Source organism: Pseudophryne corroboree, chromosome 8 (assembly GCF_028390025.1).
Source record: "Pseudophryne corroboree isolate aPseCor3 chromosome 8, aPseCor3.hap2, whole genome shotgun sequence".
Taxonomy (NCBI): domain Eukaryota; kingdom Metazoa; phylum Chordata; class Amphibia; order Anura; family Myobatrachidae; genus Pseudophryne; species Pseudophryne corroboree.
Window position 1 is genome coordinate 18,510,445 of NC_086451.1, and position 18,024 is coordinate 18,528,468.

At 52.1% G+C, this 18,024-nt stretch overlaps 1 protein-coding gene across 2 annotated transcripts in view; it reads left to right on the forward strand.

Annotated features, from left to right (window-relative positions):
• Positions 1–5,026: 5,026 nt before the first annotated feature.
• The window catches only part of RAB14 (RAB14, member RAS oncogene family), a 69,138-nt gene continuing 56,140 nt past the window's right edge, over positions 5,027–18,024 (forward strand). For both annotated transcript variants that reach the window (XM_063935977.1, XM_063935978.1), the window contains exon 1: positions 5,027–5,184. The gene's annotated coding sequence lies outside the window, so the exon portion shown is untranslated. The remainder of the gene's footprint in view (positions 5,185–18,024) is intronic.

The following is an 18,024-nucleotide window of genomic DNA, read 5'->3' on the forward strand; positions in this document are numbered from 1 at the left end:
GTGGAAACCAGATCCGCGAGGCCCTCCCCAAATAAAACCTCACCCTTGTAAGGCAAAGTTTCCATATGTCTCTTTGAATCAGCATCACCCGTCCATTGGCGGGTCCACATGGCTGGCCTAGCAGAAATTGCCATGGCATTGGCTCTTGAACCCAATAGCCCAACGTCTCTCGCAGAGTCTCTCATATATAACGCTGCGTCTTTAATATTACCCAAGGTCAATAAAATGCTATCCTTATCTAGGGTCTCAATGTCAGATGACAAGTTATCTGCCCCTGCTGCTATTGCGCTACATACCCATGCCGACGCTACTGCCGGTCTGAGCAAGGCATCCGTATGTGTATAAATTGATTTTAAGGTAGTCTCCTGTCTGCGATCAGCAGGATCCTTGAGGGCTGCCGTGTCTGGAGACGGTAGCAACACCTTTTCGGACAAGCGCGTCAAAGCCTTGTCCTTCTGGGCGAGGATTCCCACCGTAACATGTCCTGTGCGGGGAAAGGATACGCCATAAGAATTCTCTTGGGAATCTGCAGTTTCTTGTCCGGAGTTTCCCAAGCTTTTTCAAATAAAGCGTTCAGCTCATGAGATGGGGGAAAGGTTACCTCGGGTTTCTTCTCCTTAAACATGCATACCCTCGCGTCAGGCACCGAGGGGCCCTCTGTGATATGCAAAACATATTTTATTGCAATAATCATATAATGAATACTTTTGGCCACCCTTGGGTGTAACTTCGCATCATCGTAGTCGACACTGGAGTCAGAATCTGTGTCGGTATCAGTGTCTGTTACCTGGGACAGGGGACGTTTATGAGAGCCCGAAGGGCCTTGTGACACAGTCAAAGCCATGGATTGATTCCCTGCTTTTTCTCTGGACTCTGCTTTGTCCAATCTTTTATGTAATAAAGACACATTTGCACTTAAAACATTCCACATATCCAACCAATCAGGTATCGGCGTCGCCGACGGAGACACCACAATCATCTGCTCCACCTCCTCCTTAGACGAGCCTTCCGCTTCAGACATGTCGACACACATGTACTGACACTCCCACACACACTGGGATATACAATTATGGGGACAGCCCCCCAATAAGGCCCTTTGGAGAGACAGAGAGAGAGTATGCCAGCACACACCTAGCGCCACTGGACACTGTAATAAAATCCCAGACTGTACAGCGCTCTTTTATAGAATAAGTAATACACTCACTGCGCCAATTAAATGTGCCCCCCCCTCTTTTTTGCCCTCTGTACTTGCTCAGCAGGGGAGAGTCTGGGGAGCAGCTTCTCTGCAGCTTGCTGTGGAGAAAAATGGCGCTGGTTAGTGCTGGAGGATCAAGCTCCGCCCCCTCAATGGCGGGCTTTGGTCCCGCTCAAATTCTTTATACTGGCGGGGGGTTTTCAATATACTGCCTCCGTAGTATCTAATATATTAGCCAGTGTCCCTTGAGGTTAATATTGCTGCCCAGGGCGCCCCCCCTGCACCCGTGCAGTGCCTTCTGTGTGTGTATGTGTGGGAGCAATGGCACGCAGCGTTACCGCTGCGCGGTACCTCAGTGAAGCTCTGAAGTCTTCTGCCTCCTGTCAAGTCTTCTTTCTTCTTATACTCACCCGGCTTCTATCTTCCGGCTCTGTGAGGAGGACGGCGGCGCGGCTCCGGGACGAACAGCGAGGACGACACCTGTGTTCCGACCCTCTGGAGCTAATGGTGTCCAGTAGCCTAAGAAGCAGAGCCTATAAGTTAAGTAGGTCTGCTTCTCTCTCCTCAGTCCCACGATGCAGGGAGCCTGTTTTCAGTGCTCCTTGAAAATAAAAAACCTAACAAAAAGTATTTTCAGAGAAACTCAGTAGAGCTCCCCTGCAGTGCATCCAGTCTCCTCTGGGCACAGGATCTGAGGTCTGGAGGAGGGGCATAGAGGGAGGAGCCAGTGCACACCCATTCTAAAGTTCTTTATAGTGCCCATGTCTCCTGCGGAGCCTGTCTATACCCCCATGGTCCTTACGGAGTCCCCAGCATCCTCTAGGACGTAAGAGAAACCAGGATGAGTTCAGTATAAAAAAACTAGCACTGATGTGTTACCGGTAAAGGCCACTAGATGGCAGCACAAATCTTGCACTATAAACCACATGAGCAAAAAAATCAAAAAAGAAAACATTAAAAAACTGGTCACGAGAGACCAAGGGCAGATAATAAATTACTGGAAAAAGAGCTGACGTTCTACCTGCTGCAACAAAGCCATACGACCAGTTCTCTGCTACGCACGGTCTTGTATGTTAAGAGTTTATGAGAGTGTATTAGTGTGCCAGGTGAGACCTAAGGAGCAGGTCCCACCTGGTGATCCTGCGGTCCGGTTGTGATGGCAGGGTGGGCCGGTATATTGGAGCGGGTACCAGGTCCTTGAGGCACAGTACTGGAAGTAGGTGGGGTGGTGGCCTAGCTTGGGTGCCAAGTGGTATGCTGTGTGGATTGGCACAGGAGCATAATGAAACCGTTAAACCTGCGGGGGCAGAGCAGTATACAGCTAGGCCGCAGATTGCTCCAGAGAAGTCACAGCGTTGCCAGGGTGATAAAGGCCTCCTTTGGCAGCAGTGGATTCTAGGTGCAGTCTGTTTGTTGCTGGGAAGTCTCCCTGGGCAGCGTATATACAACTGCTGGCTTTATAACAGTGACTCCCTACACCAGACTGCCGCAGACTCGCAGTAGTACAGTCTCCAGGATAGGAATGGAGCCGCAATGTTTCTGGACTCTTGCAAGGATGGACAAGTAGATCTACAGTAGGCCTAGGTGGTGGCGGGCAGAAGAAGCTTGTTAGCTTGATGCCTACCTATCCAGAGCTCTGGGAGCTAGGCCGCAACCTCAAAACTAGTACGGGCAGGGAGTTTGCCGAAGGCTTGGATGGTTTTTGCGTCAGTGTGGGTGACAGGAGCAAATGCCGGGAAATTGCAAGTCATCCGGAGCTTTCACAGTGTGCTACCGGCCCGTGGATCTCCCGTCTTGTGCCCGTTCTAAATTAATTTGCTCAATTTTGTGCGTCATGTCTGAACTTTAAGGTGTAGCACTTAGCATGTTCTGGTGAACGAGGCTGCATGGGCGAACCTGCATCCAAGGAAGCAGCCACTGGCTTCAGCACGCCAAGAAAGACGGGTCTGAAACGCCCCCATTTTCTGTAAAGCTGCTAGCCGCTGCCCTTGCATCGCCCCCAAACGGCTGCAGTCTTGCCAATTAGGCTGCGGCATCCGGGGAACTGCAAGTGATGTCGCAGAAAGAGATCGTCACACGCAGCGCTGCATCTGCAGGTCTCACACCATCGGAGATAGACGGAAACATCAGGTTTGCATATATCCCTGAAATAGTTATATTTGTTACGTCCACATTCACAAAAAGAAATGTTGATCTGCAGGAACAGATATTAAAATGCTATTTGACCGGTGGAGAGGCATTTATGGGGGAGGTGCCTGGCTTGATGGTGTACCATGTGGATTTTCCCTGTAGCTTGGTCATTCATCATAAAAGTCACCAGCCACCAATGCAAGGGGAAAGCGTGCAGCAAATTCACAACACAATATTAAAGAACTCTTGATGCAACTAATAGTTCAGTGGATGAGCTACAGCATGTGAGGAAAAGGAGAAAACTGGCAGCCGCATACACACAGCTGACCCTTAACCCCTCCAGCATTCACTGACCCTTAACCCCTCCGGCACTGAATGACCCCCAACTCTCTGACATTGATATCTTTCCCTCTGACACTCACTGACCCAACTCATCCAACACTCACTGACCCAACCCATCCAATACTCACTGACCCAACCCCTCCAATACTCACTGACCCAACCCATCCAATACTCACTGACCCAACCCCTCCAGTACTCACTGACCCAACCCCTCCAGTACTCACTGACCCAACCCATCCAATACTCACTGACCCAACCCATCCAATACTCACTGACCTCAACTTCTGCATAACTCACTGACCGAACATCTCCATAACTCAACCCATCCATCACTCACTGACCCCCTACCCTTCCAATACTCACTGACCCCAAACCCCTCCAAAACTCACTGACCCAACCCCTCCAATACTCACTGACCCAACCCCTCCAATACTCACTACCCCAACCCCTCCAATACTCACTACCCCAACCCCTCCAATACTCAACTGACCCAACCCCTCCAATACTCACTACCCCAACCCCTCCAATACTCACTGACCTCAACCCCTCCACAACTCACTGACCCAACCCCTCCAATACTCACTTACCCAACCCCTCCAATACTCACTGACCCAACCCCTCCAATACTCACTGACCCAACCCATCCAATACTCACTGACCCAACCCATCTAATACTCACTACCCCAACCCCTCCAATACTCACTGACTCAACCCCTCCAATACTCACTACCCCAACCCCTCCAATACTCACTGACCCAACCCCTCCAATACTCACTGACCCAACCCCTCCAATACTCACTGACCCAACCCCTCCAATACTCACTACCCCAACCCCTCCAATACTCACTGACCCAACCCCTCCAATACTCACTGACCTCAACCCCTCCACAACTCACTGACCCAACCCATCCAGTACTCACTGACCCAACCCCTCCAATACTCACTGACCCAACCCCTCCAATACTCACTGACCTCGACCTCTCCACAACTCACTGACCTCAATCCTCTGACACTCACTGACCCCAGCACTTACTGACCACAACCACTCCGACACTCACTGGCCCAACCCCTCTAAAACTCACTGCATCCCGACCCCAATCCCTCCGACACTGAATAAACCCAACCCGTCGGACACTCCGGCCCTTCCGACCGGGGCCCTCCATGGCCGCAGCCACACTGCGCGGGGCTAGCACCCGCCCGGCCAGCGCTCAGTGACCGGCTCAGACTGTTTGTGACTAGTAGTCACTCAGCAATCAGGGGGCGGGGTTACTATATCAGTGACGCACCGACCTGCACCACGTGACTCTAGCTCAGCGTCTCGTGACCGCGCTTAGTGCTGCGGGATGAGCGCGTTCTTGCGTCGCGGCCACGCCCACCCTGGTACCCCTTGGGAGCGCGCCGGGAAACCCCGTGCAAGCGCAGCCGCCATCTTGGAGAGACAGAGGGAGGAAGAGAGGAATTGTGACAGGGAACGGAGCACACAGAGCGGCCACTGTACCGACACCGCTCCCGTACAGGTGAGAGCCCTCCCCCATGGGTCACAGCACCCCGTCCGGGTGACTGTACCCCTCTGTCACCTCACTGCACCCCAACCGGGTGACTGTATCTCTCTGTCACCTCCCTGCAACCCAACCGGGCCACTGCCCCCTCCTGTCACCTCACTGCCCCTTCCTGTCACCTCCCTGCACCCCAACCGGGCCACTGCCCCCTCCTGTCACCTTACTGCCCCTTCCTGTCACCTCCCTGCACCCCAACCGGGTGACTGTACCCCTCTGTCACCTCCCTGAACCCTAACCGGGTGACTGTACCTCTCTGTCACCTCACTGCCCCTTCCTGTCACCTCCCTGCACCCCAACCGGGCCACTGCCCCCTCCTGTCACCTCACTGCCCCTTCCTGTCACCTCCCTGCACCCCAACCGGGCCACTGCCCCCTCCTGTCACCTCACTGCCCGTTCCTGTCACCTCCCTGCACCCCAACCGGGTGACTGTACCCCTCTCTCACCTCTCTGCACCCCAACCGGGTGACTGTACCTCTCTGTCACCTCCCTGCAACCCAACCAGGCCACTGCCCCCTCCTGTCACCTCCCTGCACCCTAACCGGGTGACTGTACCCCTCTGTCACCTCCCTTCACCCTAACTGGGTCACTGTACCCCTCTGTCACCTCCCTGCACCCCAACCGGGTGACTATACCTCTCTGTCACCTCCCTGCAACCCAACCGGGCCACTGCCCCCTCCTGTCACCTCCCTGCACCCCAACCGGGTGACTGTACCTCTCTGTCACCTCCCTGCACCCTAACCGGGTGACTGTACCCCTCTGTCACCTCCTTGCACCCCAACCGGCTGACTGTACCCCTCTGTCACCTCCCTGCACCCTAACCGGGTCACTGCTCCCTCCTGTCACCTCCCTGCACCCCAACCTGGTGACTGTACCCCTCTGTCTCCTCCCTGCACCCCAACCGGGTCACTGCCCCCTCCTGTCACCCCACTGCCCCCTCCTGTCACCTACCTGTACCCCAACCAGGTGACTGTACCCCTCCTGTCACCTCCCTGTACCCTAACTGGCTGACTCTACCCCTCTCTCACCTCTCTGCTCCCCAACTGGCTGACTGTACTCCTCTGTCACCCCCCTGCCCCCCCAGCGGGTGACTGTATCTCTCTGTCACCTCCCTGCCCCCCAGCCGGGTGACTGTACCCCTCTGTCACCTCCCTGCACCCCAACCGGCTGACTGTACCCCTCTGTCACTACCCTGCACCTCAACCGGGTCACTGCCCCCTCCTGTCACCTCCCTGTACCCCAACCAGGTGACTGTACCCCTCTGTCACCTCCCTGCCCCCCAGCCGGGTGACTGTACCCCTCTGTCACCTCCCTGCCCCCCAGCCGGGTGACTGTACCCCTCTGTCACCTCCCTGCCCCCCAGCCGGGTGACTGTACCCCTCTGTCACCTCCCTGCACCCCAACCGGCTGACTGTACCCCTCTGTCACTACCCTGCACCTCAACCGGGTCACTGCCCCCTCCTGTCACCTCCCTGTACCCCAACCAGGTGACTGTACCCCTCTGTCACCTCCCTGCCCCCCCAGCGGGTGACTGTATCCCTCTGTCACCTCCCTGCCCCCCAGCCGGGTGACTGTACCCCTCTGTCACCTCCCTGCACCCCAACCGGCTGACTGTACCCCTCTGTCACTACCCTGCACCTCAACCGGGTCACTGCCCCCCTCCTGTCACCTCCCTGTACCCCAACCAGGTGACTGTACCCCTCTGTCACCTCCCTGCCCCCCAGCGAGTGACTGTACGCCTCTGTCACCTCCCTGCCCCCCAGGCGGGAGACTGTACCCCTCTGTCACCTCCCTGCACCCCAACCGGCTGACTGTACCCCTCTGTCACCTCCCTGTACCCCAACCAGGTGACTGTACCCCTCCTGTCACCTCCCTGCACCCTAACCGGGTCACTGCCCCCCTCCTGTCACCTTCCTGCACCCTAACCGGGTCACTGCCCCCCTCCTGTCACCTCCCTGCACCCTTACCGGGTCACTGCCCCCCTCCTGTCACCTCCCTGCACCCTTACAGGTCACTGCCCCTCCTGTCGCCTCCCTGCACCCTAACTGGGTCACTACCTCCTCCTGTCATCACCCTGCACTGTAACCGGGTCACTGCCCTCTTCTGTTTTCTCCCTGCACCCCGATTGGGCCTCGGCCACCCCAGTATACGCTGCCTGCACCCCCACTGGTTCTCAGCCACCCATTATAATCGCCCTGCACCTTGACTGGTCCTCAGCCACCCCGGTATAATCTCCCTGCACCCCGACTGGTCCTCAGCCACCCTCGTGTAATCTCCCTGCACCCCGACTGGTCCTCAAACACCCTGGTGTAATCTCCCTGCACCCCGGCTGATCCTCAGACACCCCGGTGTAATCTCCCTGCACCCCGGCTGGTCCTCAGCCACCCCGGTGTAATCTCCCTGCATCTGACTGGTCCTCAGCCACCCCGGTGTAATCTCCCTGCATCTGACTGGTCCTCAACCACCCCGGTGTAATCTCCCTGCATCTGACTGGTCCTCAGCTACCCCGGTGTAATCTCCCTGCATCTGACTGGTCCTCAACCACCCCGGTGTAATCTCCCTGCATCTGACTGGTCCTCAACCACCCCGGTGTAATCTCCCTGCATCTGACTGGTCCTCAGCCACCCCAGTATAATCTCCCTGTACTCCTGGTCCCCAGATCACCTCTGTGTAATCTCCCTGCACCCCGACTGGGCCTCATCCACCCCGGTGTAATCTCCCTGCACCCTGACTGGGCCTCAGCCACCCCGGTGTAATCTCCCTACACCCCGACTGCACCGGTGTAATCTCCCTGCACGCCGACTGTGCCGCAGCCACCCCGGTGTAATCTCCCAGCACCCCGACTGGGCCTCAGTTCCCCCCCAGTATAATATCTGCTGCACCTGATAGCTTTAATTTCCATGATTACTGCTACCAGCTATTACCCAAGGCTTGTCTTCTTGCCCCCTCTCTGTCCTGCCTCCCTCCTTGTTTATGGGCTGTTAGTGCCCCCTGCTACCCCGACATGGGGTGTTACTTATGAGACACACAAGGGTCTGCCGTCACTGGAATACAGGACTCTCTTCATACTACACCACACTTCCTTGTATCACTCCTTGCCTGGTAGATAAGGGGTTAAGGCCATCATCATATTGTGTGGCACCGCTGTTGGGGGAACTCTATTGAATGGCCCCCTCGTTTTTTTGTTGTCTGCATCTTGTCCAGAGCCACCTCTGTGTCTCCAGCCCTTTGTCTGCACTAGGCAGGCAGTACTAGGGGGGGCTACGTGGCCCTGCGTCGGGGGGCTGAGTGTTTCCGGAAGTCCGATCTCGTGACTTAGCTCTCTTGTTTATTCTCCTGTGTTGCCGGGGTAGTGTCAGTCCCAGCAGGGATTGAGCTAGGCCGGAGCCTGTCGCCACCTCTATCTCCAGGCCCGGGTGTGTGGCTTTCCAGTTTTCTAACATCCTGTGTCTGCTGCTTATTAACCCTCAGCCGCTCCTAGTATGACGGCGACACACAAGGAATTCACCTGAGCTCATGGCTGCAGTGCCGGGCCTGTCTGCGGCTGAATATTCTCTATGTTGGTGTAAGTCACTGGGTGACAGGAGCCCACTGCTTTGTCCTCCTATGAGGCCAGCCCGGGTAATTTGGGAGGCGGTGTAAGGTGGCACAGATTTTGGTGGCTTTGTGAGATGTTTTGCAGCAAAACCCGGTCTTTTACTGTAGCTCTCATGAATAAGTCATGGTGATTATAGCAGGTCTGGGCGGGGAGGAAGTTTCTGCCTGGTCACAGCTTACGCGCTGCTGCAGCCAGTCTGTGATCCACCGTGGAGCAAGTTCTCTAGTGCTTGGTTGTTACTGAGTAAATTGTAGTTTATTATATATATTGTGCACGCTAATGTTACCAGTTTCTGAAATAGACCGTCTTTCTATACTCCGTATCGGGATATATAGACATTTGCCTGAGCTATTGGTTGAGGGGACATATGGACAGGTACTGTGGGTAGTGACGACGCTGTGCGTCCAGTATTTATCGACCGCGATGGAATTGGTTTTGTTTTTAACTAGTTGCGAAATAGCCTGTTGCCTGTGGTAATATGGGACTGAAAGTAAGAATATGGAACAAAGTCACCATGGAAAGAACTGTAAGACTTTGTGTACAGATGCAGTTGTGGGTTGTGTACACTCTGAGGACAAAGGAACTCACATAAGTCGGTCGCTGTGGTGTGTAAACAGATGGCCGCGGCTGTACCATACCATACGCCGCATTATATAAACATTCCTGGAATGATCTATTTATTTCCAGTGTTTTTGTTTAATATCAGGAGCATCCTTCATTTGTCTTGTACCTGTCACATGCATAGGTGTGTGTTCAGCCTACCAGTTCAGTGGGAACTACAGACACGAGGTAAGGGGGAGATTGAGGTTTGTTTTTTTATGCGCAGCTGTAAGTACTGGGCTCCCGACTGAGCTATTCAATTGTTTTTGGTTGCCTATTACTTATTGCGCCCACATGCGCAGTGTTTAGCCCCATAAAGTGGCTAAGCCCATCTAAAGTACCGATTAGAGCACCCAAACTACTGTTTGGGCACCCTAAACACAGACTTTTTTGTTGATTTCTGTGTGCCACCTCAGGAAGGTGCAAGCGTAAATATGGGTGCCTATGGCATTCACTCACATTGGCATCAAGAATTGAATTACCCCATTGGGCGCCCATTACTTACAGCCACACAAAGAATTGAATCTACCCCATGTCACACTGCTGCACCATCAGTGATGTCACTGGTTCCTACTGATGGATAGGCTACATTGTCAGTGATGTCGCTGGATATGCTGCATTCTCGGTGATGTCACTGGCTCCTAGTGACTGGATAGGCTGCACACTTAGTGATGTCACTGGCTCCTAGTGACTGGATAAGCTGCACTCTCAGTGATATCACTGGCCCCTAGTGACTGGATAGGTTGCATTCTTGTTGATGTCACTGGCTCCTAGTGACTGGATAGGCTGCACACTCGGTGATGTCACTGGCTCCTAGTGACTGGATAGGCCGCACACTCAGTGATGTCACTGGCTCCTGGTGACTGGATAGGCTGCACACTCGGTGATGTCACTGGCTCCTAGTGACTGGATAAGCTGCACTCTCAGTGATGTCACTGGCCCCTAGTGACTGAATAGGTTGCATTCTTGTTGATGTCACTGGCTCCTAGTGAAGGGATAGGCTGCATTCTCGGTGATGTCACTGGCTCCTAGTGACTGGATAGGCTGCATTCTCAGTGATTTCACTGGCTCCTAGTGACTGGATAGGCTGCACTCTCAGTGATATCACTGGCTCCTAGTGACTGGATAGGCAGCATTCTCAGTGATGTCACTGGCTCCTAGTGACTGGATAAGCTGTGCACTGTGATGTCACTGGCTCCTAGTGACTGGATAGGCTGCATTCTTGTTGATGTCACTGGCTCCTAGTGACTGGATAGGCTGCACTCATAATTATTGGTTTAGCCCAAAATGGCTTCTTATGACCACGGCAGCCGTTTAGGCCGTGTTGACTGTATTGTAATATTATTATTGTTAGAGCTGAAACCTGACCCCTGTTATTATTTGTACATTATCTAATAAAACTAGAGGAAGTAATGTCAAACGGCTCGCATGTCAATCTGAAGAGCGCGTTTGGCGTATTTTACCTTTGGAAGTGTTGTCGCCTGGCATGATATTTGGGATTATGATCTTTTAGGCAAGCAAGAAAATGTTACTTGTTCAATATGGGTGGTCTTCAGTATGCCGACTGACGGGATCCCGGCGCACAGTATACCGGCGCCGGAATCCCGACAGCCGGCATACCGACACTTATTCTCCCTCGTGGGGGTCCACGACCCCCCTGGAGGGAGAATAAAATAGCGTGGCGCACGTAGCGAGCCCGCAAGGGGCTCATTTGCGCTCGCCACACGTGTCGGTAAGCCGGCGGTCGGGCTCCCAGCGCCGGTATGCTGGTCGCCGGGAGCCCGACCGCCGGCATACCATACTGAACCCGTTCAATATAAATTGATATTCTTAGGAGTAAATCGTCATATTGCCGGCCTTAGGTCCATACAGGATTTGATGTAGTCGGATAGTATGTCTACGTGACGCCTATCTGACCGCAGTCCTGTTTGTAGATGCAGTCGCTATATAACCGCGTTACTGAAGCGGTGATGTCTGTGTACGTACATGGTCTTATCTGATGGACATGTACACTTTTGGAGTATGCAGATGTAAACGCGTGGCACACATCCATCTATTACGGATTACTGCCAGCGCGTGGTAACAACACCTGACAAAATAATTTTTGTTTTCGTGCTACGTTCGGCTTGTTTCCATGGTACGGGTTCAGTGAGATCAAAATTCTGTAACCCGTATTGTTACTGTAGTGGGCAGTAGTGTCAGCCCTGTAACGCCGTTCTACCGGCAAAACCTTTCTCTATATACTCTGCAGATACCACGCTGCAATGGAACGCCGGGGAGCGATGCACCAAGTTATCACACCAAACCCTGTACAGGCGCCTGGTATGCGGCATGAAGTCCAGGCACTGCTCATAATCGTTTTCATCTAATTCATATACATGAGATTATCAGTAAAGAATGAATGGCTGGCAGTGCTCGCCCAGCTCCCCCTCCTCCGGTGGTAATGCCCCAGATCAGGACATTGTGGCTACGGGAGTGGGCGGGGCATTGCACGGTCATGTGACGAGTACAGTGTGCCACGGTGTCAGTTTATTTCATCCAATCTGATCCCGAGTTTATGAAGCGCTTGATGGTGCCTGTTACTTTGTAAAGGGCCCCATACACTAGGACGATAATGCCCGATTTCATCTGATTTTCGGCATTCGGGCCGATATATTGGGTGAAATCGGGCATTTTGGCTGTATATCCGGTCCGATGTGCGGCCCCGTGAGTGTCGGATCGGATCCCCTAGATCGCTAGTGCTGCACTCGTGTTATATCGGTTCCCGCAGGCAGGGCTGGGATCGCATATGATATATCGCATGCAAAATTTACCAAATCATTTGGAATCGTATGGAACGACTCCCGGGAGAGTTCAGGGGAAATCGCCCCGACTTCAGCCTCTAGACATATCGTTCTAGTGTATGGGGCCCTTAAGTTTCGCAGTGTGTCCGATTCGGTTGTGGCACGCGCCACCTGCTGGCCCGTCTAAAGGAATGGGCGTCTGTGGGAGCTATTCAATTGTTTCTCTGATAGACGCCCATTTTTTGTGCAGCTTCAGGAGGTGCGAGAAAAAAAAAAGTGTTTAAAAAGTCCATAGTTTGGACGCCCAAAGCACACAAACCTGGACTTTTGACGCCCGTTCAAGCGGTTTAGACGGGTTTAGCAGCTTTGCATAGCTAAATCCAACCTTAACTGTGAATAGGCATCTGATCAGAGCAACAATTGAATAGCTCCGATAGACGCCCATTACTATAGGCACCCAGTAGGGGGCGCCAGAAACAATTGATACAGCCTCTTAGGGGTCAATTCTATTCGGCAACTAAAGAATAGCGCCGGGAATTAGCTCCCGACGCTATTCAATTCTGCTACTAGTTGCCCGCAATTGTCGGGAATTCTTCTCTCATCCCCGGGGGATGAGAGAAGAAACCCGACAGAAGTGCTGCCTCGCGGCCGGCGCGAGGCTGATTCTGTCGGGAATCAGCCTCGCGCCGGGTAGTTAAGTCGGAGAATGCCCGTTCTCCCGACAAAACTACTTGTTAAGTCGGCGAGAACGGGACATCGCCGACTTAACTTTAGCTGAATTGAATAGCGTCGGGAGCTAATTCCCGGCGCTATTCTTTAGTTGCCGAATAGAATTGACCCCTTAGTGACTTCTAATAGTTTCCCAGCATAGTGCAAAGACTTCTAGCTTTTATAAATGGCCCCTTTGAGCTCGAAGCAACTGCAGCTTGGCCGTGAAAAGTGCATTTATCCCAACAGTAAATGTATAAATACATTATCTCCTATAACCTTACCTGAATGACCTGAATAAAATAAAAGTGCCCCCCTTCATCGCAACAGTGTTCCTTGATGGCAGTGGTCGCTTTCAGCAAGGTAATGGGGTCGATTCAATTCACTGACAGTTGAATAGCGCCGGGAGTTGGCTCCTGGCGCTATTCAATACAGCGACAAGTGCCCCTCAATTGTCGGGAATTCTTCTCTCACCCCCGGGGGACGAGAGAAGAAACCCGGCAAAAGTGCGGCCGGCGCGAGGCTGATTCTGTTGGGAATCAGCATCGCTTCGGGGAGTTAAGTCTGAGAATGCCCGTTCTCCCGACAATTCAACCTGTTAAGTCGGTGAGAACGGGCCATCGCCGACTTAACTGGAGCTGAGTTGAATAGCACCGGGAGCTAATTCCCGGCGCTATTCAACTGTTGCTGAATTGAATTGACCCCAATGTGTACTGTAAACATTGCTCAGGAAGGGTTTGCGGAACATGATATTCTAGGACGTAAAGGAACTCCTGCTAAGGTCTTGGTGCCATGTGCCACAGAACACCTTCAGAGGTCTTGTGCAGTCCATGCCTCGATAGGTGTTTTGGTGATACGAGGGGGACTAACAATATCAGGCAGGTGGTTTTAATGTTGTAGCTAATGGGTGCAAATGTTTGGTTATTGAGTTTATAGACGCATGCGGAGTCCAAACCTCTCGGTCATGTACTCTTGGGGGGGATGATTCAGTTGTTTTTGTGTATCTGACGGCACAGATTGTTTTGTTTTGCCATCGGTTGTTTTGCCATCTGTCAGGGTACCGCAAGCACCCAGTATTTCTGGCCGGACCCTCCTCAGGTGACTAGCAGCTGAAAGTTTGGCTTTCGGGTGTCCAAACTGTCATTTCGGCAGAGCACCCAATTCTTCCCATGGGATTAGCCGCTTTGTGCGTCTATTCGGGTGCCATAAGTAAAGGGCACCTGCAGCGCTCTCGCAGAACAATTGAATATCGCCAGTCGGGGGCGCCCGTTCACATTCCCAAAAACGGTTGAACTACCCCCATTTGAGCACTAGCCCTGGGAGTGTTTATAGGTGTAGTGATAGAAAAGAACCTTTTACTGGCGGTCTTGCATCCAGTTCTGGGCGACTTGGTATCCAAGCACGTCGGAAGGTTGCAGATAACCCGTTTCCGGTGGCGCCTCCACCTTAAATGTGTCTGCCGTGTTTTGGGACTAGAGCAGTGATTCTGTTCTGGCGTCATTTCACTACCATTGCTTTTTTGGACTGTAGATGGCTTCTCATTAGTCAAACTCATTAATTAGCTGTGATATGTGAAGGTACATATTCGGTAGCCGTCTGTTAGCATTTCCTTATTAGAGGCCATCTTTTGTGAAATGCACAAAGCTTCATTGCTGCAGCGAGAGCTTTCTGTCCTGTGTGCTGCCATACGTTGTCAAATCATTGGAAAAACTATTTACAGTTCCGCTATTCCGCAATAATGCCATATGCTGGATATATAGATGTTAAAGACATTATGGGGGGGGATTCAGTTGTTTTTTCATGCGCCTAATCTGCTGTCTAAAATAACAGGAGATTGCCGGGCAATATTCAAATTTGTTTTTCTGCATGTCGGGCCCAAATAGACGAGGCCTCTGCGTAAAGCAGCTGAACCCATTAAAACTAATGGCCGTGATGTGAAAACAGCTTTTAGTTCACCACCTCAGAAGACTCGCTGAATTTGCTTATGTTGTAACCACCCCTATCCTTTGGGTGCCCCCCAGAATATCACTAATTGAATTACCCCAGGGGCCGAATCGATGGTTTCCCATAGCGGCACTGACTACTGGGCGCCAGACGTAGCAATTCAATTGTTGCTCCATTCGTGCACCTATTAGCTGCTGGAGACTCATTACTGATTGCAGCCTCCTGAGCCCATTTGAGCGCAGCTAAAGCTGGTGCTTAGAGGGCAATTGACTTGTTGTCGATGTGTCGCGGATTGTTGCTGCGGCGGTTATCTGCGCTCTCTGAGGTGCGAGACAACACTTGTGCTGTGTACGTTTGGGACTGTTCAGATGCCCAAACAATTGTCATTATTCAATTGTTGTTTAGCCGCCTAAACGCCCTGCTTTGGGCATCCAAACTGCGGAGCTAGCACACTTTTTTTTTTTTTACTCACACCTCAGGAGGCTGTGAGAAAAAAATGTGACCTCCGTGACTGCTGGACGCCCGAACAGCAGAACAATTGAATTGCTGCCATCGGGCACCATCTAGTGGTGGCCGTGGAAAAAAACAACTGAATCGGCACCTCTCGGTGGAATTCAATAGTTTTTTTTGCCAGCAGATGGCATTTCAGGTCTCACCCCCCGGCTAGTTGAAATGCGCCGAAAGAATGCTTAAAGGGGACTTTTTGCTTTGCGTCCATTAGTTTAGTCGGGGTTAGCTGCTTTATGCGGCTAAACCCAACACTAATGGGCGTGATAACGAGCAGCGATTGAATATCATCCCTGTCACTTTAGACGGGAGATTGGGTGGTGATGACAATTGAATTCCGCTCAGTGAGCTGTTCTAGAATTACATTTCCTCATTGCGTTGACTTAATTAATTTGTTTATTTTTGCAATTATTGGCGCAGGTTGTCCTATTCATTATCCTATTATACCCCTTTCACACCGCCAATGCCGGATCCCACCCGGGAATTGGAAACTGGTCCTTCCCGGGTGGGATTTGGCATTGGACCTTATCAGCAGGCTCACCGATTCGGCAATTTGCCGGGTCGGTTGCCATAGCGACGGAGGCGGCGCTGTGAGATGAGCTCATCTCCGCACTTCCTCTCCCCCATGTAGTGAACGGGTTCTAGGTCGCATCGACCCGGGAAACCGTTCACGCTACCACTGACCCGGTATTCAACCTGGGAATAACACTGCTTTATTCCCGGGTTGAATTACCGGGTCAGGCAATCCGGCGGGAATTCAGCCATGGCCCTTTCACATCGCACACTGAGCCGCGTCGATCCGGCAATATGCCGGGTGGATACCAGGTTATTTGTGCGGTGTGAAAGGGGTAATACTGTATTATTGTCAGATACCTAAATCTACCTGATTGTCTACCCAGTGAGATTTCTCCCTTATTCAAAATTATTTTTATTAATGTAGATGGAATAGAAACTTTTTGATATCACTATAATACACAATGGTGGTCATTCCAAGTTGATCGCTAGCTGCATTCGTTTGCTGTGCATGGATGAGGCAAAAAACGGCACTTCTGCGCATGTGTATGTGGCGCAATGCACACGCGCGTCGTACTATTACAACGAACTATGTAGTTTCACACAGGGTCTAGCGAAGCTTTTCAGTCGCACAGGCAGCCGCAGAGTGATTGACATGAAGGGGGCGTTTCTGGGTGTCAACTGACCGTTTTCAGGGAGTGTTTGGAAAAACGCAGGCGTGGCTGGGCGAACGCAGGGCGTGTTTGTGACGTCAAAACAGGAACTGAACAGTCTGAAGTGATCGCAAGCGCTGAGTAGGTCGGGAGCTACTCTACAACTGCACAAAATTATTTTGTAGCCGCTCTGTGATCCTTTCATTCGCACTTCTGCTAAGCTAAAATACACTCCCAGTGGGAGGCGGCATAGCGTTTGCACGGCTGCTAAAAACTGCTAGCGAGCGAACAACTCGGAATGACCCCCTATGTGCGCTTTTATTTGTTTTGCTTTAGGCAAATGATAAATGATCTCTGGTGGGTAATTGGAGGCCAGTTAGGCGCAGGCCTCCGTTCCGTGCTGCCTTTTCCTGTGTATCCGTTATCTTTCTAACTGTTTTTCTTTATATCTACATCATTTTATTTGGTGATTTGTTTCTATAAATGAAGGAATGTGACTACTTTTTTTTTCAATATAAATATTGACATGAAAACACAGGATAGGACAGGTCTTGCTCCTCAGAGCTTGCAATCTAGCGGAGAAGAAGAGGAGCTGAGATTAGTGGAGTGATGTTGGGTCAGTAGTGAGGGGTGTACCAGTGTGTGTACATGGTACAGGTGGGAGCTTGGATGTGACGGTCAGTGGAGGTGCAAACTTAAGGGCCCCATACACTAGGACGATAATGCCCGATTTTGGGCATTCGGCCCGATATATCGGATGAAATCGGGCATTTTGGAGGTGTTTCCGATGCGGTGTGCGTTCTTGTGAGCATCAGATCGGATCCTCCAGATTGAATGTGCTGCACATTCAATCACGTCAGACCCCGCAGTCATGGCTGGGATCGCCCAAGATACGTTGTATGCAAAACGACAGCGTACGATTTGTGTGTTTTGGCCACTGGCAGTCTTACTGAGCATGAAACTGTACTGTGCTGCTCAGGCCAGCCAGCGACAGATGCCACCGCTACGTTCTCTTCAGTGATTTCGGATCCTCAAGGTAGCCCCGTTCTGCCATTCATTTGAGAGGCGTGGGGTTTTAGTTTATATACTAGCTCTGGGTCAGTGGTATATATGGATGTGTTGTTGGGGTTCTCTTTAGTGTCTGATGGTGTTCCACCAATCGATGCTGCTTAGCCACCAGACACCAACTGTGGTCCACTAATTGTAGTCCCTCCGTCATCGGCAGCTGGAACCGTATGCTCCTGGGTGTTGGCATAGCTGCTGCAGTGCCTCTTTGCTGCTGGCTGTTTGCTTACTTAAGATCAGGACTGTGCGGGTAGCCCGCTGGGCGTTGACTCGGGGTTCAATACAGAGCAGCCAATGAGTGGGTGGTTTTGGATTGGGAGAGGAAGCAAAGCCCCTGGAGGATGCGCTCACAAACATGGGGAGCACATACAAACCCCACACAGATCGTGCATATGTCAGACCCTATGACATTCAGATACATTTAGCAGGT